Here is a 23,169-nt window from a genome sequence, read left to right on the forward strand (position 1 = left end):
CTGCCTGTGACCATCACCTCGACCTCCTGCTGCTGAGCTGACCGCCGACTGCTGCCTGTGACCATCACCTCGACCTCCTGCTGCTGAGCTGACCACCAACTGCTGCCTGTGACCATCACCTCGACCTCCTGCTGCTGACCTGACCGCCGACTGCTGCCGTAGTGCCACAGTCCAGGACCTTGCCATGCAGAGAGTGCGAGAGATGCGGTCTCGTCCCTTCACCGCCGCAGAACTAGATGTCCTCGTGGGCGGTGTGCTCAGCCACTACGAACAGCTGTATGGTGCACCCGGACAGGTGGTAAGTTCAGTGGTGTACATGTCGTTGGCCCTGAGGTGGTGAGTGGCTCCTGTCTTCTGCCGGGCTGCCGGTGTGCTGTGGGACCTTAACATGTGTTGTGCTGGGCATGGCTGGATGTAGATATGTCTATGTACGTAGTATGTGCATGTCATACTGTCCACTGACGTTATCCTCTTGTCTCCCATCATGGTAGGTGAAGCTGCACCTTCGCAAGGCCGTGTGGAGGAGCATAGCACGTGATGTACGGGCAGTGGGGGTGTGTAATAGACGACACACACACTGCCACAAATGCTGGAACGACATTTCCAGGCTGAGCAAGAATGTAGCGGAAATGACACTGGGGATTATTCCAAAAACGCAACGTCTGGCCCGACGCTCCATGACCCCTCTCATGCACCGTATCTTTGCTGTGACGCATCCTGACCTGTCTGTCCGGCTGAGTGTGGATCAACAGCAAACTAGCGGTAAGCAGACTGTCTGTGTATGTTGTAGGTGGATGTGGTTTGTGCTGAGGCTGTTGATCTGCTGCGACAGCTGTGTGTGGGTCAGACCAACATGATCAATGCTTTCCAAGACCACAATAGGAAGTTGGGGCAGGTGGTGGCATTCATGGAAGGGATGCATGGCGATGTTGCTGGTCTACACAGGACAGTTCAGTCATTGGCAAGCAGTGTGTCGTCTGCCATTGTACAGTCGCATGGACAGGGTGCTCCCACATCTACACCACTGGATGTCTCAGGGGGGAGTGAATATTCGGACCAGGACTCTAATACAGGTTATTGCACTAGAAGCAGCCACAGATAGCACGTCAGGGCACGGAGGGCACAGACACCATCCCCTAGGTCAGCAAAATCTGTTCACAAAGACAACGTCACATACACTGGAGTTCCCACACAGGATCCACAAGTGGTGGTGGGGGAAATGCCTTCACATGCTACACAGGCATCCCACACAAAAGGCACTCCCAAGGCAAGTGAAACTCACAAGTCCATGGACACTCCCTTGGACAAGGTCAGTCCAAAGACGAAGACACTTCTGAAGAGCAGGGAGACTCCCAAGGACAGGGGCAGTACTAAGGAAGGGGCCACTCCCAAGGGCAGGGCCAGTACTAAGGAAGGGGCCACTCCCAAGGGCAGGGACAAGGAAAGTCCTAAGACAAAGGCACACCAAAAGAGCAGGGCCACGCCCAAGGACAGGGACACTATGAAGGAAGGGGCCACTCCCAAGGGCAGGGACAGTACTAAGGAAGGGGCCACTCCCAAGGGCAGGGACAGTACTACGGAAGGGGCAACTCCCAAGGGCAGGGACTGTACTAAGGAAGGGGCCACTCCCAAGGGCAGGGACAGTACTAAGGAAGGGGCCACTCCCAAGGGCAGGGACAGTACTAAGGAAGGGGCCACTCCCAAGGGCAGGGACTGTACTAAGGAAGGGGCCATTCCCAAGGGCAGGGACTGTACTAAGGAAGGGGCCACTCCCAAGGGCAGGGACAAGGAGAGTCCAAAGACAAAGGCACAGCGAAAGAGCAGGGAGACACCCAAGGGCAGGGACACTACGAAGGAAGGGGCCACTCCCAAGGGCAGGGACACACACAGGGAGAAGTTGTGTTCTGGAGACAGGTACACCACAGACGACAAGTCTGCTGCCAAGAACAGGGCACCATCCAGGGAACAGGGAAAGTACAGAGACAACACTCCTCCTACAGGCAAGGCACATCCAGGGGACAAGGCTTCTCCCATGGACATTGGCGCAATCAAGGACAGGCATACATCACCCCTGGCTGCACTGAGGCTGATGTTGTTGAAGGAACGGAAAACAGATGTCTCCGCAGTGGACTAGCCCCATACCTCCACTCCCATCCTGGCACGTCAGAAGCTGAGGATGGAGTCACTTGTTGTTGCATCCCCCATAGCACATGATGCTGAGTCCAGGCGGCAGGAACACAGCAAACGACAAGCAAGGTCCAGCACGTCCCCATAGAGCAGAGCCCCAGAAGCAGACGCTCCACCTTTGGTGGGTGATGTTTCATTGGTGTCCGCACCACTTGCCAGTCCTGTCATGTCCAGGGTGCCCTCACATATCCCAAAAAAACGTAGGCACACACCATTGACACATGACCACACCGATGTGGCTGCTGTCCAGCTATCCCCAGCTCCCAAAGCCACCCTGTCACCTGGCCCATACAGCCCTGTGGCTCATCAATCCAGTGTTCTCAGTGGCGCATCTGAGGTTCATTCTCAGTTGTCAGATGGTGGCACTGTGTCTGTTGTCTGCTGTCATGCATCATGTTGTGGCACTGTCTCAGTTGTGCCATCTCCCGTTTCTGGTGCTGGCAGTGTGTCTGGGTCTATGGCACATGTGTCAGTCACTAGAGCTGTGGCTGTGTCGCACACTCCTGGTTCTGGCGGTCTGTCTGGCTCGATGGCACATGTGTCAGTCACTAAAGCTGTGGCTGTGTCGCACACTCCTATGTCTGGTGCTGGCAGTGTGTCTGGGTCTATGGCTCATGTGTCAGTCACTAGAGCTGTTGCTGTGTGTCACACTCCTGGTTCTGGCGGTCTGTCTGGCTCGATGGCACATGTGTCAGTCACTAGAGCTGTGGCTGTGTCGCACACTCCTATGTCTGGTGCTGGCAGTGTGTCTGGGTCTATGGCTCATGTGTCAGTCACTACATCTGTGGCTGTGTGTCACACTCCTGGTTCTGGTGCTGGTGTTGTGTCTGGGTCTGCGGCTCATGTGTCAGTCACTCGGGCTGTGTCTGTGTCTCACACTCCAGTTTCTGGTGATACCAGTGTCTCAGGGGCAGGTACTTCAGGCAGTGCTCCGTGATGTGCAGTGTGTTTACCTTCACTCACATCTATTTGGAGTTGGTGTGTATAGTGTCCATGTAAAATACTTTGGCATTGTCCTTGTCCTTGTGAAGGGTACCTTGCACCATGTACTTGTGCGGCCTCTAATGTACCTGTTCAGTGCAATGGACTGTTGATGCACTTGGCCCCTCTCATGTGCTGCCTCTGAGGTACCTGCTCTGTTGGCCACAATGCCCTGACGGTGTTCTGATACTGCATTCTGCCCTCTCATGTGCTGCCTCTGATGTACCTGTTCAGTGCAATAGACTGTTGATGCACTTGGCCCCTCTCATGTGCTGCCTCTGATGTACCTGTTCAGTGCAATGGACTGTTGATGCACCTGGCCTCTCTCATGTGCTGCCTCTGATGTACCTGTTCAGCGCAATGGACTGTTGATGTACTTGGCCCCTCTCATGTGCTGCCTCTGATGTACCTGCTCTGTTGGCCACAATGCCCTGTTGCTGTTCTGATACTGCATTCTGCCCTCTCATGTGCTGCCTCTGATGTACCTGTTCAGTGCAATGGACTGTTGATGCACTTGACCCCTCTCATGTGCTGCCTCTGATGTACCTGCTCTGTTGGCCACAATGCCCTGTTGGTGTTCTGATACTGCATTCTGCACTCTCATGTGCTGCCTCTGATGTACCTGCTCTGTTGGCCACAATGCCCTGTTACTGTTCTGATACTGCATTCTGCCCTCTCATGTGCTGCCTCTGATGTACCTGTTCAGTGCAATGGACTGTTGATGCACTTGGCCCCTCTCCTGTGCTGCCTCTGTTGTACCTGCTCTGTTGGCCACAATGCCCTGTTGGTGTTCTGATACTGCATTCTGCACTCTCATGTGCTGCCTCTGATGTACCTGCTCTGTTGGCCACAATGCCCTGTTGCTGTTCTGATACTGCATCCTGCCCTCTCATGTGCTCCCTCTGATGTACCTGTTCAGTGCAATGGACTGTTGATGCACTTGGCCCCTCTCATGTGCTGCCTCTGATGTACCTGTTCAGTGCAATGGACTGTTGATGCACTTGGCCCCTCTCATGTGCTGCCTCTGATGTACCTGTTCAGTGCAATGGACTGTTGATGCACTTGGCTCCTCTCATGTGCTGCCTCTGATGTACCTGTTCAGTTCAATGGACTGTTGATGCACTTGGCCCCTCTCATGTGCTGCCTCTGATGTACCTGTTCAGTGCAATGGACTGTTGATGCACCTGGCCCCTCTCATGTGCTGCCTCTGATGTACCTGTTCAGTGCAATGGACTGTTGATGCACTTGGCCCCTCTCATGTGCTGCCTCTGATGTACCTGCTCTGTTGGCCACAATGCCCTGTTGGTGTTCTGATACTGCATTCTGCACTCTCATGTGCTGCCTCTGATGTACCTGCTCTGTTGGCCACAATGCCCTGTTGCTGTTCTGATACTGCATTCTGCCCTCTCATGTGCTGCCTCTGATGTACCTGTTCAGTGCAATGGACTGTTGATGCACTTGGCCCCTCTCATGTGCTGCCTCTGTTGTACCTGCTCTGTTGGCCACAATGCCCTGTTGGTGTTCTGATACTGCATTCTGCACTCTCATGTGCTGCCTCTGATGTACCTGCTCTGTTGGCCACAATGCCCTGTTACTGTTCTGATACTGCATTCTGCCCTCTCATGTGCTGCCTCTGATGTACCTGTTCAGTGCAATGGACTGTTGATGCACTTGGCCCCTCTCATGTGCTGCCTCTGTTGTACCTGCTCTGTTGGCCACAATGCCCTGTTGGTGTTCTGATACTGCATTCTGCACTCTCATGTGCTGCCTCTGATGTACCTGCTCTGTTGGCCACAATGCCCTGTTGCTGTTCTGATACTGCATTCTGCCCTCTCATGTGCTCCCTCTGATGTACCTGTTCAGTGCAATGGACTGTTGATGCACTTGGCCCCTCTCATGTGCTGCCTCTGATGTACCTGTTCAGTGCAATGGACTGTTGATGCACTTGGCCCCTCTCATGTGCTGCCTCTGATGTACCTGTTCAGTGCAATGGACTGTTGATGCACTTGGCCCCTCTCATGTGCTGCCTCTGATGTACCTGTTCAGTTCAATGGACTGTTGATGCACTTGGCCCCTCTCATGTGCTGCCTCTGATGTACCTGTTCAGTGCAATGGACTGTTGATGCACCTGGCCCCTCTCATGTGCTGCCTCTGATGTACCTGTTCAGTGCAATGGACTGTTGATGCACTTGGCCCCTCTCATGTGCTGCCTCTGATGTACCTGCTCTGTTGGCCACAATGCCCTGTTGGTGTTCTGATACTGCATTCTGCACTCTCATGTGCTGCCTCTGATGTACCTGCTCTGTTGGCCACAATGCCCTGTTGCTGTTCTGATACTGCATTCTGCCCTCTCATGTGCTGCCTCTGATGTACCTGTTCAGTGCAATGGACTGTTGATGCACTTGGCCCCTCTCATGTGCTGCCTCTGATGTACCTGTTCAGTGCAATGGACTGTTGATGCACTTGGCCCCTCTCATATGCTGCCTCTGATGTACCTGTTCAGTGCAATGGACTGTTGATGCACCTGGCCCCTCTCATGTGCTGCCTCTGATGTACCTGTTCAGTGCAATGGACTGTTGATGTACTTGGCCCCTCTCATGTGCTGCCTCTGATGTACCTGTTCAGTGCAATGGACTGTTGATGCACTTGGCCCCTCTCATGTGCTGCCTCTGATGTACCTGTTCAGTGCAATGGACTGTTGATGCACCTGGCCCCTCTCATGTGCTGCCTCTGATGTACCTGTTCAGTGCAATGGACTGTTGATGTACTTGGTCCCTCTCACGTGCTGCCTCTGATGTACCTGCTCTGTTGGCCACAATGCCCTGTTGCTGTTCTGATACTGCATTCTGCCCTCTCATGTACTGCCTCGGATGTACCTGTTCAGTGCAATGGACTGTTGATGCACTTGGCCCCTCTCATGTGCTGCCTCTGATGTACCTGCTCTGTTGGCCACAATGCCCTGTTGGTGTTCTGATACTGCATTCTGCACTCTCATGTGCTGCCTCTGATGTACCTGCTCTGTTGGCCACAATGCTCTGTTGCTGTTCTGATACTGCATTCTACCCTCTCATGTGCTGCCTCTAATGTACCTGTTCAGTGCAATGGACTGTTGATGCACTTGACCCCTCTCATGTGCTGCCTCTGATGTACCTGCTCTGTTGGCCACAATGCCCTGTTGCTGTTCTGATACTGCATTCTGCCCTCTCATGTGCTGCCTCTGATGTACCTGTTCAGTGCAATGGACTGTTGATGCACTTGGCCCCTCTCATGTGCTGCCTCTGATTTACCTGTTCAGTGCAATGGACTGTTGATGCACTTGGCCCCTCTCATGTGCTGCCTCTGATGTACCTGTTCAGTGCAATGGACTGTTGATGTACTTGGCCCGTCTCATGTGCTGCCTCTGATGTACCTGCTCTGTTTGCCACAATGCCCTGTTGGTGTTTGATACTGCATTCTGCACTCTCATGTGCTGCCTCTGATGTACCTGCTCTGTTGGCCACAATGCCCTGTTGCTGTTCTGATACTGCATTCTGCCCTCTCATGTGCTGCCTCTGATGTACCTGTTCTGTTGGCCACAAAGCCCTGTTGCTGCTTTGATACTGCATTCTGCCCTCTCATGTGCTGCCTCTGTTGTACCTGCTCTGTTGGCCACAATGGCCATGCTCAAGCATACACTGTGATTATACCCTGATTATGTGGAATAAAGAGTTTGTAGCGTACCTGCATCGTCGTCGATAGTGAGCCAAGACTTGGACGTGGTGGATGGCGAAGAGTATCGGGTAAGCGTGTAGTGCTGGGTCCATGACGGCGAGCAGCTTGTGGTGGGTATCTCCGCTATGTATGGTATCGTCGCTGTGGGGAATCCGCAGTGTTCAGGCAGGTTGTTTTTCCGCAGCGGTTTTATGTGTATTTTCCGCCATCTTGATTTGGGGGACGGTCGTAGACGTCAGTCCGTACGGCGGAGTCTCTGGATTGGTTACGTCCGCTGCGTGGTCGGGTGTATTTGGGCGGCGGTGCGTGCTCTTCCGTCGTGGACGGAATTTTGACACTCTTTCCTATCCTGATATGGCAGACGGAGTCACCGCGGCAGGCGGACAAAGAAACGGCTTTTTCCGCGTACTCCAGGGCTGCGGACGCACTTCCGTCCGCCATCATAATGAGCCCCTATGTTTGGCCTAGATGGGCACATTTCACACACTTCCTCTTAGCAAAGACATTAATCATTACGTTGTACATCAAAATGTAACTGTGTTATGTAATTGTCAACTTGCTAAATATATCTTCTCTTGTATAGTCTTCCAGCAATCCCCCACCAAATGATAAGTGCTCCATTCAAGAATATTCAGTAAAATCTTATAATTGTGCGACCTTCTGAGTCTTGTCTTTTTCTATGCCTGGGGTATAGGTTCAATTAGAAGAAACAATTAATGTCATGATGATCTGTCTCCACAGTGCAAACCTGTGACAGGACCCTCCTAATTAGAGCTATATGTGTGAAATGTACGTGTTCTCTATTCCATTGCAAACAAAAGTTTTGAGTGGTAATTGCCATGGATTTATATGATCACAGGCTGCACTCACATACTTGGCGCACACAGCCTTGGCTGCAGCGCACAGAGATCTTGCTCTACTGCACACAGAGGAAAAGAATTAGAGGGAACATTGTGCATGACTAGTGTCAGAGTGATTCCATGACTCCATTACTTAACCTTGAGAGATTGGATGAAAGTAAGTGTACTGTGGGTTAATTGTATTAGTGCAAGAGTATGCCCTCTGCAATTAAATGAGTACATAGCTACTGGACTTATAACAGGTTTTTTACAATAGTACTCTATGTAATTAGATGACTGCATGGGTACTACCCGAGTGATAACATGAGTTCATGCGTGCGTCTCAGTATTTCAATGACTTCGTGGGTGGTAAGTGTATGCTTAGATGACTCCATAGCTTCTGCACAAGTGTTAACATGACTGCATAGCTACAGCCTTGTTAATTGCATAAGTAAATGGTTAGTTGCTGGGTGATTAGATGAATACAGTAGTGCCTCCATAGTTGAATGACTAGATAATTTCTACCTGCCTGATTGCAAGAGTACATGTGTAGTGTCTAGGTAATAGAATCACTTCATGGATACTGGATCACTAATTTGATGACTGCCTCACTAGTGGTTAGGTGACTGCATAAGTACCTGAGTACTCTCTGACTGACTATGAAAGTATTTTAATTACTGTTAGATACATAACGTTGTGACTATATATCTGACTCATTGGTTATCTCCTTCTGTCACTATCAAACTACCTGTTTTACTATACATATGCTTTTCTACTGAGCTATGTTTAACTTAAGTCTCGATATCACATATGGTATATAATTGAGTAAATATCTCTCTAGCAGCATACATAGCTTTGTTACTGAGCATCCACAGGCATTAGTAAGTTTATAAAATGGAAAACAAGATTTAAAAAATGTCTAAGCACAACACCTTTTGTAAATGGTATAGCTGCATCATTTCTCAAATACTTCTGCCTCTAAAACATATATTTAGCATTTTCCAAACAAAAGTTACACACCAAATGAAGCTAGAACAAGAACTCCCAAGGCATTCTGCACTATTAATTCAACTCAATTTCAAACAAGCCATGTTTAAACAAAAATCATCATCTTCACCATATACATGAAATTGTCATCAGCCTTACTGAACAGAGATCACCATGTAAACATAAATGCGATTTCTTAATCGGCTGGACCTTATGTCACATCTCAGCTGGAAGGGGGCCTTATTCTACCGGCCCTCAGGCCCCTTTGCTGAATTCTCATTCCAACTTACCGAACTTTTAGCCCCCCCATGTTATCTCGACCAACAATTTCTTACAGTTGGGAGACTTTAATGTCCACAATGAATGTAGCTCTAATAATGACGCAATGACTCTTATGGAAGACCTGGCTCTACTAGGCTTATTTAAACACAATGAAGGCCCCACCGACATAGCAGGTCACACACTGGACATCATTTTTTGTAACTCACCATGCATTGAGTGCGAACCTCCTCAGCCATTGATATGGTCACATCATGCATCAATTGAATTTTCTATTCATGGCCCTAGGGAGATGAAGGGTCCCACCCGGGTCGCCCACTCTGGCCATAGACAATGGAAGTAAATCACACCTGAGTGCTTCCAGGCCGCCATCCAGGCACCCTGGGTCACCGCACCTGTTAATACAGAGGATGCTCTTGCCAAATACAGCTCTGCAATCACCTATACCATAGACCAGCTGGCACCACTGAAATCTTCTTCCAACTCCTCAAAAAGCCCTCAGACTGTCCGATTTTCCCTTCAGCTTCGCACTCAAAAACAATTATGCAGAAAACTCAAAAGACGCTGGCACCACACCCTTGATGAGAGAGATATAGATAGTTTTAATGCCACTCTCTCTGCCTACCATAAAACATTAAGGCTACTAGGAAAGCTCATATCGTGTCTCAATTAGCACAGGCTGGAAATGCCCCCAAAACCCTCTACCCTATTCTCCAGTCCTTTATTAACCCTTCGGCATGCGACAATTTAGAGACCCCCTCACAAACCCTGTGCAATGACATCACACACTATTTCTCTCAGAAAGTAGAGTTTATATATGACAAAATCGTCTAATCAGGGAGCCAGCCTTCAGTCACCCTGACACATGACTTGCCAGAACAGGTAAACACTCAGCTATTTAAGAGTTTTCCTCCTGTGACCTCAGGAGATGTTGAAACAATGTTACATATTATAAAATCTCGCTCACCCCTAGATATCATTCCGGCCAAAGTCGCAGCCTCACTGTCCCATCAAATATCCCCATACATAGAGGCTCTCCTCAATCTTTCGCTGAGAGAGAGTCATGTCCCGCTGGAATGGAAAGCAGCACAGGTTATGCCAATCCGCAAGAACTCGAAGGCCCCTATGACTGATCTTTCCAATCTCCGTCCTATCTCGCTTCTCCCTCTCCTGAGCAAACTATTAGAGAAACACATCAATAAACATCTGTCTAACCATGTCGAACTCACTGGCAGTCTAGACCCTTCCCAGTCAGGCTTCAGGCCCAAATACAGCACCGAAACAGCCCTGCTAGCGGTCACAGATAACATCAGGATGAACCTAGACAGGGGCCAATCGACGATTCTAGTGCTGTTGGACCTCTTTGCCACGTTCAACACAGTCTCACATGAGATACTGCTCAGGAGACTGGAAGAGATTGGACTAAGAAATTCGGCCTTCCGGTGGATGAGGAGCTTTTTCATCTCCAGGACTCAGACTATTAATCTTGGCCCTCATCGCTCGGCATTTATGGAAGTGACCAAGGGAGATTCCCAGGGCTTGTGTTTGAGCCCCATTTTATTTAATATCTATGTGGCTCCCTTGGCCAATCTCCTTAGAACCTGGGGTTTCTTTCCCATCTCTAACGCCGACGATACACAGCTGCTATATCCCTTCAAATAAATTTACCTCCTCTGTACAGTCAACCTTCTCTTCCGGAATGAAAGTCAATTCCAATTAGATGAGATGCAACTTTCTCCAATTTAAAGTGGGGAAGACAGAAATCATGCTCTTCGGAGATGCCCCCCTTACTTTGGACCCCTGATTGGTGGCCGATGAACCTGGGTACTCCCCCGTTCCCAAGTCCACTGTAGAGAACCTTGGCATTCGCTTAGACCAGGGGCTCACTTTGAAAGAGCATGCTGCTTTGGCAGCTGGCGCCTGCTTCCATATGTTGGGCCTATTATGCCGAGTCTTTCCCCTGCTCCCCGATTCCACTTGGAAGACTTTGACGCAGGCACTTTTGGTGAGCCATCTCGATTACTGCAATGGCCTCTTGGCCTTGGCCACTGAGTCCTCGCTCTGCAGATTGCAGGTAGTCTAGAACACTGTGGCACAACTGGTCTTAAATGCACCTCCCTGGACTGCCTCTCGCCCTCTCCTACTTCAGCTACACTGACTCCCCATACGTGCGCGGGTTAAGTTTAAAGTTTGTTGTACGGTACACAAAGCTTTAAACAATCTCAGCCCGCCTATCTTGCCAAAAGATGCACGCCGTATACACCATCTAAACCACTCCGCTCTGGAACCAAATTCCTCCTCGTGGTCCCTAAGGTTAGGAAGGCCTGCTCCCATCTAGGTCCTCTTTACTGGAACCAGCTCCCCTTGTACTTGAGACAATGCCCTGATCTCCTCCAATTCCGGAAACGCCTTAAGACTTTTCTTTTCTGTCTCTGATCATGTGTCAGTCCCACAGCTTTCTGTGACCTGTCAAGCCATCATTCCAAAAATATATACCTCTCTGCATCCTTAAGTAAACTCAAAAGCCCCACCGTATATATAGCTATGTGCAACCACAAGAACCATATCTCACATCTAAGCATATGCAAAGTGGTCGTATAAGTTTAAAAAGACACTGACAAACACTTCCCAATACATACCTAACAAGTATTACTTCTTTCTAATTCATACACAGGCAGACAACATGTTCTTGTATTTTTATTGTGACTACACTAATCCTGTGATATATCTTTTCATATCACTGTGATACTCTTTTTTATCAAACTTCCATCTACTTCTTCTTTTCTTATGTCATTTTTATAAAGAATTAAATAGATATGTATATACCAGTGAATTCAGTTTGTAGACTATATTATTATTTTAGCTCTTTGTGGATTGTTTTGACACTGTTAGGTTTTCTGTAAACTGAGCACAAGAATGGTACACCACTCTCATACAAAGCAACCATAAAATGGCAACCTCTTCAACTTTACATTCTGTGATAATGAGAAAGGCAGCATATTAAATCTGTCTTTAATTTTAAACTACACTATCTCCTCTTGTGAATGTTTAGTATCTGTTAACTCTTTCTCTCTCTTTCAAAAAGGGATTCCTATCTATGCATGTTCGCAATGTTTTCGTAATCATGGCGTTGAAATTGCGGACAAAACAGGAGTTTGAACCTATATATAGCTTCATTTTTTTTAAATGCAAATACTACACAACAGTATATTACATAGTCCTGAGTTGGAAATTAAATCTTGCCATTACTTAAATTGTGTCATCATTCTTCACCTTAAAAAAAAATGTTCTGTCTCTTTAACACTGTTCCCCTCCAATAAAGTCTTGGCTCAGTGTACCTAGCTACCCGTGTAACCAGTAGGTCACAAGTTCATAACACATTCTAGAAGGAACGTGCTGCTCCTAAATAAGATACAGCTGGTGTGCTTTACTCCACAGATTCAAAAACATATCAATGTCTGTATTACATTTCTTTCCTTAAACAACAGCTAATAATAAGAACTTTCATGCTGACAGCATCCAATGATGTATATTTTTTAAAAACACCCCCATTTTAACAGCTTTTTATTTGGAAAACTACCTTTATTCAGCTCCAGCCTACTCCTGACTGCTATTGCTCCTTCACGTCAAAATACTTAGAGTATGGATTGTGGACCACATATATATCTATTGGGCTAAAAAGGCTGCAAACAATGAGAGGTATTGACAGAAACTTGGGTTTGTCAAATGTGCAGATTACTTGGTATGGCCAGAGAGGGGTAAAGTTTATTCAGTTGCTAATGTTGTTTAAATCCATTGTGGATTCCCAAACTCCTCACCTCATGATTGTGCACTGTGAAGTCAATGACCTAGGCACATTGACTGGGGTAGACCTGGAAATCCTAACAAAAGAGACCTTTGCAGAACTGATGTTGCTTTTACCTCACACTGTCTTGGTACACTCTCATATATGCCAAACACAGAAATGGAAGTGGTAAAATCAATTCTGTTCAAAGATTGACAAAGCCAGGAAACATGTGAACGAAACTATTTCTGCATTTCTCAGAGACCATCTCATGTATCTATAACAACAATCTGCATTTTGACATGCATGAAATTTATAGAAAAGATGAATTACTCTTTACAGATGAAGGCAACAGGCTGTTTCTAAGTAACCTGAAACTCTGCATCCTGTCTTATCTATAGCAGCCCCCCAAAGAAAAGCAGCCATATACACACAACCAACGCAATGGCTCTTGTCAGAGCCCTAGTACCCGAAATATTGTGAAGGTCTTTTCTAAAGGTTGTTTTTTCTTTCATTTTTGGGGATCTACTCAAAGACGTTGTGATCCCTGTGGACATGCCACGAAAGTAGAAAGCAAAAGAAGGATTTCAATGGCCACAAATGCATACAAAAATAATATGCAAAAAATCCATTCTGAATATTGCCCTACACACATTACTATATGCATTCTTCTTTCAAAGCATTTTTTTTGTTCTTTTGTATTTCAAAAGATTTTATAGCTTTTGCATAAATAATAAAAGTAAAAATAAAGAGTAAACACGACCCATAAGGACAAAAGTAAAACAAAATATAACTTAATGATAGCAAGAAGTGCTGTCAAATTATTTTTAAACTCATATTTTTTTACTAAGTTTCTTTGAAAAACCATCTTTCAGGCTGATTTTCTGTTTTTGTGATTATTAGGGACGTCGCGATGATGCAGTCAACTGTGATGATCGTGCCTTTCCCATAAAGTGACAACACATATATGTACACACATTACAGTGTTCTACACACTAGAGGTTTATTGGTCTACACTTCAAACTCATGTTTTTCTAGTGAATTTCTAGAACAACCATCTCTAAAACCTATTTTCTGTTTTCGCAGTGACTCAGTAGATCGCTATGACATCGCTCATCGCAGTCCCTTCGTTAAGTTGCGAAAGCAGAAAGCAAAAGCAGGATTTCAATAGCCACCACCAAAAAATGTATAACTATATCATTAGTTCTAAGCATCAGTAGATAACTCACTATGTAAAAAAACTCTACAAAAGCATTTGTCACAATCTCAATATTTCAATATAATAAGAATGCGCATTAATGGTTCAGCAATGTTCACGACTACGTTGATAGTCGCGGTGTCCCCATGACGGTACAGGGGGCCGCATTGGCAGTCGCATCTTCATTGTGAATATAGTGCACTATTAAAAAAATCAATTTTGGACACATAACTTGTGTCACTAGCACGTCCATTTCTCAACCATGGGGTCACAGTATCTCCACCCTGACCCCATATGTGGGCTTTCACACACATTTTCAGCCCCGGGAACCATTCCCGATAGAGAAAATGGCAGTCAAAACTTTCTATACTGGTTGTGACCAGCCAATCATAGCATTCCCATTGGTGCGTGCATTCACGATTCATCCCGAAACCACAGCAAAATATCCGTGGCCAGAGGTATTACTATAATTTTAACTACTGAATGGATATACAACAAATAAGCAAAAGGCATTTCCCTTAACCAACATCTACCTCCCTGCCAAAGTCGGTGCAAGTCCGTTCAGCGGTTTGGGCTGTACAGGTGTCTAAAGGTTCCTATGGGAATAAACATTAAAAAAGCAACCTTATTTTGCGCCCCAAATTCTCAGTCCACACTGCAAGGATCACCCTCAAACTTTCCCAGTCAGTAGTACCCACTGTGACACTTTTTGCCAAAATTTAATGCAGATTGGTCAAACGACACAGAAAGTAATAGCCAAATCAAAAAATGCTTTTCCTATGGAAACTAAGTCCTAACCATAACTGACAGTAGGTAGTAATAGTTAGGACCTAGTTTCCATAGAATGAGCGTTTTTTGATTTGTCAATAACTTTTATGTCGTTTGACAAAACCTTGTGAAATTTTCAAAACTAGTTCGATGCTCACTTCACCTGCTGTTTGAAAATTTTGGGGTGCTCTGCCAAACAGGGACTGAGAAAAAAAGGGGGTCACAAAACACTTTTTTCCCATCTTAATTTTCATTGGAAGCTTTAGACACTGCTACAACCCGAACTGTTGAATGGAATTACACCAAATGTGTCAGAAAGGTAGCTGTTGGACCAGAAAGCCCCCTTTTTGTTAAATGGTGTAAATCCATTCAGTAGTTGCGGAGAAATGTAAAGATTTTTAAGCTATACAACTGGGGAGGTGGAGAATCCGCGTCCCCATCCAAGATCTTTTGCTGAGATCTGATTAGCTGCCAACACTTAAAACCAGGAAGTGTTGTCCATCTTGTGATGCGATTGAATCGAGTCACGTAAAAAGTTTTTTTTAAAAAGAAAAGGTAGCAGGAGAGAAACACCCTGACCCTCTAGGCCTCGGGAGGGGGGCAAAAAGTATTTTTACATTTTGGGCAGAAATTGCTCTGGATCCGAGACCCCAGCACCATTTTTTTAAAAATAAAAGGGAATCGTGGACCCTGTTCTTGGGCCAGGTCCTAGGGCATCTGTAAAATATATTGGGGGGATGCACTGGGCTCTCCTCCTTGGAGCCTTAAAGCCCCGGGCATTTTCATGAAATTATACGGGGGTTTCTCTAGGCAACCCCTGTGCCCTGGGGACCACCACCTCTCCAGGGCAAATGATGATTGAATGCGGGAGGGGCCGGTGCGGCCCGCCCACAGCCCAAGGGACCACCACCTCCCTGGGGCTAAATATCAGAAATGCGGGGGCCAGGAAGTTCCCCTGCAGTCCCGGGTACCACCAGCTCCCTGGGTCTAAATGAAACATTAATGCAGGGGCTACTGCCACCCCACAGTCCTGGGGACACTCACCGCCCTGGAGCAAATAGTTATAATTACAGTGGGGAAATCTCTGGGGACCACCATCTACCCAGGACCCCTCCTGGAGCAATAGATGGCCCTGAAGACTGCCATCCCCAGGGCCAACTCCTGCTACCTGCCGAGGTGTCCACCCTCAGGAAATAGCTGTTTGCTATGGCTTAATGGGAGCTTTACCACTCCTGCCAAGCCATAGCAAACCATGCCTGCTTTCAGCAAGCAAGAGTATTGAAAATGCTCTTGCTTGCTGAAAGTGAGCACAATTGCTTTGACAGAGAGGAGCTGCATATTAGCAGCTCCCTCTCTGTCAAAACAATGCCAGCTCCTGCAGGAGGCGGGTAGCCGGCAGAGACTGCAGGAACCTTGAGGCTCCCCTGTCGGCTCCAACCTTGCTAAGTGGGTGCCCTGGGTGGGACCAAAGCCCCACACTAGAGGCCATGCCCCGGGAGATGGGATCCCCAAGGCCTAAATAGACCCAGGATAGGGGTCACTCAGCCCCCTTCCCATTTTAAATTATTAAAAAATACTTTTTTTAAAAACAGGCCTGGCCCCAGGGGATGAGGTGCTCCTGGGGCCTAAATTGGCCCGGGAAGGGGGGCCGCGTATCCCCCCTCCCTATTAAAAAAAGGTCTGACCCTGGGGGATGGGAACCGAAGGCCAAAAATGGCCCAGGAAACTGAGGGGGCACTCAGCTCCCCTCCCTTAAAAAAATGTTTTGTTTAAGAAGATAAAAACCTCAGGCAAGTCACCACTACTCTGCAAACACAGCTCCTGGTGGCACTTCTGCTTCGAGGATGACATCCCCTTGGGTCCCCGGGATCCTTGGAGGCCAACAAATCCTCCTGTTACCTCCAGTAAGTCCCACACAGCGGGATTTCTGAGAGATCGGTAGCAGCCATGCCCCCTTTTTCCACCACTCCACAAACACGCCTCCTGGCTTACTGGTGGTTGGGGAATAAAGTCCCCTTAGCTCGAGGGTCCTTGGGGGCCAACAAGCCCTCTTGTTACCTGCAGTAAATCCCTCGGAGAGTGATTGCTGAAAAGACTTCATAGGCCACGCCTCCTTTCTCCACCACTCTGCAAACATGCTTCCTGGTGCACTACTGGTTGGAGGAGGAAGTCCCCTTTGCTCTAGAATGTCCTTGGGGGACAAGAAGCCCGTCTGTTATCAGTAGTAAGTCCCACACAGGAGAATTGCTGAGAGGTGTTTAGAGGCCACACCCCCTTTCTCCACCGCTCAGCAAACAAGCCTCCTGGTGCATTGTTGGTTGGGGGCTGTCATCATTTCAAATGCTGAGGGTGCTTGGGGTCCAAAGGCCCTCCTGTTACTTTCAGTAAGTCTGACATAGCCGGATTCCTGAGAGGTGGTCGGAGGTCCTGCCCCCTTTATCCACCTGTCTGCAAATACAACTACTAGCTTAAAAAACGGGCATTCACTTGAAAAACACAAGGTTAAAGGGATGTTATAGTAGGAAATAGAATTTGAAAAACCTTAGAAATTCACAGAAAACACAAAGGTTACAGGGACGTTTTAGTTAGGCGCAAATTACACTCGTACAAAACCAGTGAAATTCAGCAGTTGTAGTTAGCTGATCTAACTCTATCTCACACCCCTGCAATGCACTGCTTATGATTTCACATATTGCTTCACTCATGACATGGTCAGTACATTCACTGATGGCAAAACGTGAACCTAACTATAACGTCCATGTAACCTTTGTTTTTTTCGCTGAATTTCTATGGTTTAATTTAACGTGAAGTAATATATAATTACCATACATTGTAATATATAATTTGAGTACTTAAATACAACCACCACCGTGCACAGGCAAAGTAGCCACCTACCCCAGCAATACACCCAACCTCACAATGCGCATGGCCTTTGGCCATGTGTGGTGGGGGTATGGTGTGTGAGGGTCTTTTTTTATTGGGATTCGGATCTGTGGATCCTGCGGGTACCTATGGGCGATTCACTGGTACCAGTTGGATCCACAATGGCTATGGAGATCCTCAAATTGGGCCCAAACAAACTTTGTGGCAATTTCCTGCCCATGAGGGGTCCCAAAAGGACCCCACCATGTGTCCTGTCAGGTCAGGATACCTCCATCCTCACCCGTTATGTTATTTTTTACTTTCCCCCCTCCTAGTCTGACGAGAAACAAAATGGCAGCCGTGACTTTCCTTTCTGGTTGTAGCCAGGCAATCAATAATAATAATCCACAATTGTAAAGCGCAAACAATCACCCGTAAGGGTCTCTAGGTGCTGGGGGCCGTTGGGAAGATTAAGAAAGCTATTGCCCAGAGTCACATGGTGCTTGGCTAACCTGCCGCCGGGGATCAAACTGTGATCCCCAGATTCCAGCGTCAGTCGCCCTGGCCACAGCGCCACACCTCTCCACACCTTTCTTTTTCCGCTGATCCCCCGCGGATACCCGCAAATCCCTGTAGATTTTCTTTCACAATCCTTATTCGATTTTAAAAATCATGAAAGTCAAAACGTTTAAACTAGTACACAAATTATCATCGACATACTTATGCATATTTTAAAACCCCAATGAGAAAGAGTACAAGAAAAAAGCAAACTGTGGGGGAATTATGCAGCAGTATGTACAATAAAGCAGGCCTAACGAGTAAAAGTCAGTTGTTTTACAATTGGGCATAAAAATTTGTATTGCAAATCATTATATTTTGGGCAGATCATAACAACATACAGTGTGTCATTAATCAAACTGTTGTCACACTAACTGAGGGGAAGCCCGAATTCGTAAAACAACCATGTCTAAAAGGGAGTAGACGAGAAAATAAGTTCAACCTAAAATAAATCAACAGAGGGCGTTGGAAACGTGACATGTTCCAGATCAAATAGGGTTCTATATTGCTGACAGTTTTCACTAGGATCACATGTCGCATCAGGGTTTCATTAGTGCAGAATCTTCACGATCTGCTGACAACTTGTCCCTAAAGGCAGTCTCAACCCACTTGCCATCAGAGCGAGTTATACTAGAATGTTAGTCATACAGATCGGGCCTACCTAGAGTCCACATATTATGCGCAACATAGGCCAGCCACGGAATCAGGGAGCATTTATCCAATTTAAAGCAAATAAATCTGCTAAAACCAAGTTCCTCTTTTAACCAGATGGAATGCCAGAGTTTTAGAGGACAGAGACGGAGCTGGTCAATAATGTAATATAAGTCCCGTTCTTCATAAACAATTTCATGAGCTACACTTTGTGGAACTCCCAGAAGGGCCCTTAAAAAAAATTCTGCTACCTGGAATGAGGCAACCCGGTCATATCCCCATAGTCCACTGCCATAGCTCACTAATGGGATGCATTTAGCCTCTCTTATACTGAATATCACTCTGTTAAAAGACAAAACATTCTGGGATATAAGTGTATGCAAATGAAGTCCAGAGTCCAATTGGACCCCCAAATATCTAAACGTGTCTACCTGGGTAATGTGAGGGTCATCTATAACGTATTTCATTGTTTTCATAGTTGGTGGACCAAACTTCATGAAAAGTTTGTCCTCCAGTCAAGCTATTGATAAAACTGATAAAAAGATTAAGAAGTTTTTGTAGGCCTTTAGCTGTCCAGGCAATCAAGACTGTATTGTCTGCATAAAGCAGTGTTGGTATAGAAGGGTCTCCCACTTTAGGGACATCTACATCCGGGACTATCAAGTCTTGCTCTATTTGATTAATATAAAAAAAAAAGTGCTAAAATACAACCTTGCAGAACCCCACGCTGCAATGTAAAGTGCTCAGGGCATTCCCCATTAGGGCCAGACCTAACACTAGCTGAAAGATCTTTGTGCAGGTCATACAAAAAGTTAATTAAACCGGATCGACATCCCTCTGAGCCATCATGGACCACAGCTTAGAGCGATTAACTCTGTTAAAGGCAGAGCTGAGGTCCATGAAGGCCAGTTGGCTGCCCCCTTCTTGGCCTTGGTGTATTTACAAATTAACAAATAGAGATTCAAAGTTTGCTCTATAGCACCCCGGTCAGAACGGACCGCCTACTGTAGGTCAGATAAGAAGCCTCTCTCCTCAGCCCAATCCAAGAGGCGATTTAGTAAAATCCGACCAATGATTTTCACCTCTGAGTCTATCAGGGAGATAGGCCTGAAAAAGGTGGGGTCTGACCTGTTGCCCTTTTTAAAAACAGGGACTATTATTGATTGAGACCATCTTAGTCGGAGAGGTCCAGTGACTGCAGAATTCAAATGTAATGTCAACAAAGGGGCCAACAAATCTGTACTGGTTTTATAAAGGTCCCCTGGTACCCCATTTGGCCCTGAAGCTTTAGTTGATTGTAACTGAGAGATGGGAGCTCTGACCTCAAATAGATGAAAAACAATATGCTGGTCAGTCCTCAAATCCTTCAGTGCCTCAGGCTTCTCATCTAGGCTATAGATGGCTTTAAACTGATCAACCCAGACCTGGGATGAAATGGTACAGGCCTGGTTAGAGAGGTGTTCATTGTTAAAAAAAGGCAATTTGATGACACTCCAAAAAGCGGAACTATTACGCTGCCGACTGGCAGTTAATAACTTGTCCCAAGACTCCTCTTTAAGCTGGGATTTGCGATCCTTACAGGCTATTCTGAAAGCAGTCCTGGCCCTTTTCGCCTCCTCTTGGCAGCGGGGCCTTGCATGCAGAAGTTTCCAGAAGTCATTATGGGTTTTAGAACACCGACCGTCATACCATCTTTCTGCGTATGTTATGGGGGATGCGGCGATTTTACAGAGTGCAGATTTCATAAAACTATGCGTGTTAAGAAAGGACTTCAGAATACTCTGGGTGACTCGTCTTCAGACAAACAAGAGTAAAAATCAACTTGACATGTGAGAATCAAATTGTGGCCCAAAACAGGGAACAATGGAAGCCCACCTCACCCTTCGGCCCTGATTAGTCAAGGTTATGGGCTCCTTATATCGGGGTACTAATAACAGCGCAATTTTTGTCCCAATGAAATAAGGCTGTTGGGGGTTATGGCCGCTCAAGTTGTGTCTGAAGACCTGAAAATCTAAGAGTGCAAAAAAGAAACAGCAGGAAACAAGAATATAATCAATAGCAGTGCAGTGGCCCCACACCTTAAATGTAGGTATTCTCTCACTCGAGTTTTCCTGAACAATAACCATTAAATTCATTAGATTAAACTCACAAATTGAGCTATTAATGACATCACATGGGTGAGAGTGTTTAAAATCCGTCTGGTTATCTGATGGATGCTCAGAATCTGGATCTATATACATTGTGGAGGAGTAACAGGATGTAAATTAAAATCCCCAGCTACCATGATTACTGTAAAAGGGGGTTCTGTTTTATAAAGATCATCACAAAATGCTTTAAGACTGGCAACAGCATCAGGCTCGTTATTCACTGAAACTGTGTTATAAAACTTAATAAGAAGCAATCTGCATTTATTAGGAAATGATAAAAGTGTGCCCAAAACGGTCTTTAAGTTATAGTTCAGGACCTCTACTTTACAGTTATGAACTAACTTTACTAGGGTGGTTAGGTTGCCTCTTTTATTTATATATTTATTTATTTTATGCATTTTTATATAGCGCAGACTTTACCCGAAGGTGCCAGAGCGCTTTACAATAGGAACAGAACTGATACATGAGGAGAACATTACAAAAGCAAACGTTAAGTTACATTAGGCAAAAATGACAATTGTGAGCAAACAAAATACAAGAGGTAGCAAACGGTGCAATTCAGGAGGAGAAAAAAGTAACATGTGTGCAGGTTACAACAGCGTAAAAAGTACAAGTAGAGGTATAATACTGCAATAAATGGCAGACACTCAAGCACAAGAACAAACGTTACGTAGGCAATGGTGGCACTTGTGCAAGTATCTAAAGCAAACAAAATGTAAGAAGTAGCCAACAGTGTGTTACAAGAGAAAAGTGACGTGTGCATGTAACAAACGAGTACCAACCACAGGTAGAAGGATAATACTGCAATAGCTGGCAGAACACACTGGGAAGGCACTTCCATAGTCACGGAGAAAAGAATTCTCTATAATGGAGGGTCTTCCTTCAGATAATAGAGAGGGTGTGAATTACATTTGGAAGTGTCTTTGAAGGAGGAGAACTTTGAGGTCAGTTATGAAGGCCTGGGAGGAGGAGGTGGTCCAGAGCTGAGGCAGAAATGAGTTCCAGATTCTCACTGCGTTGCCTTAAAAGGATTGGGCCATCGATCTTTCCTTCTTGAAAGTAGGAGGTTCAAGCAGTAAATTTTCCGCATTACGTGATGGTCTAGAGCCTCCAGAGAGTTTCAGTTTATTCGCCAGGTAGCAAGGAGAGGAGTGCAAGGCTTTGTGGGTGATACAGGCAGTCTTGTAGATAGATCTTGCCTCGATGGGAAGCCAGCGGAAGGTGGATAGCATGGGTGTGATGTGGTCGCTTCTTTTGGCCCCATAAATGAAGGGAGCTGCTGAATGGAGAATAGATTCAAGCAGCCGCGGTGCGTCCATTGGGGCGTAGGGGCGTAGCCCCACCAGCCCACATGGACCCGCATCGCGGCCGCCGGCCGCAATCCTATTAAAATAAAATTACTGACTGTAAATAAACATTACAACAATAATCAGCCGCCGGGGGGGTGGCCTGCTGCAGCTTGAGTGACACAGTGCACACACTCAGGCTGCAGCAGACCGTAGTGCGCAAGTGTGAAATGGTTTCCAACTAGCCGAAGCAAGCGCACTGAAGCTCCCCAGCGGGACCCAGGGGTACTTTCACCTGCCACAGCCCGGGTTTACAGACGGGCGACAGGGCGAGTAGCAAATGTGCCCCCCTAGCCAATCCTGGCGCTGTATGCAGCGCCAGGATTGGCTGGTGGCACACACACTGCCTCTGACGCCGTGCCACAACTTAATGGCCAATCACTGCATGGCTTCACAGTGAAGCTATGCAGTGATTGGCCATTTCGCCAGGATGCGTGGGTTCCGTTTATTGCGCTGCTGTGAAGTGAACTAAGTAAAGTCAGTCTGACGATGATCGGGATGACGGGATCGGATCCTCCATCGAGTTCGTGACCTGTAAGAGGAACACCCAACAGTAAGACCTTAAACGTGCTACCTATTACCCTGTTATAAACTGACTTACACAATGCCAAATTCTATTCTGGGTGTGCAGGCTCCTTCCCTTAACAACTTGGGCTGCCACTGTTGTCTGTCTGACCATCTTCGTGAAAAAAGCACTCGGGTATTGTGAACGGAGTGTTTTGCACAACAAATGTATTTTGGCTGTGTAATCTTTTTGAAGATCAGTTATTCGAACCTCTAGCCGTCCTCCATAAGCCTAGCTGATTATATCTCCACGGATGCATGCTTCTCCAAAGCCTGTGAATTGTTTACATCTCCCGCCGGGAACAGA

The sequence above is a fragment of the Lissotriton vulgaris genome, chromosome 11 (genome assembly GCF_964263255.1).
Source record: "Lissotriton vulgaris chromosome 11, aLisVul1.2, whole genome shotgun sequence".
Taxonomy (NCBI): Eukaryota; Metazoa; Chordata; class Amphibia; order Caudata; family Salamandridae; genus Lissotriton; species Lissotriton vulgaris.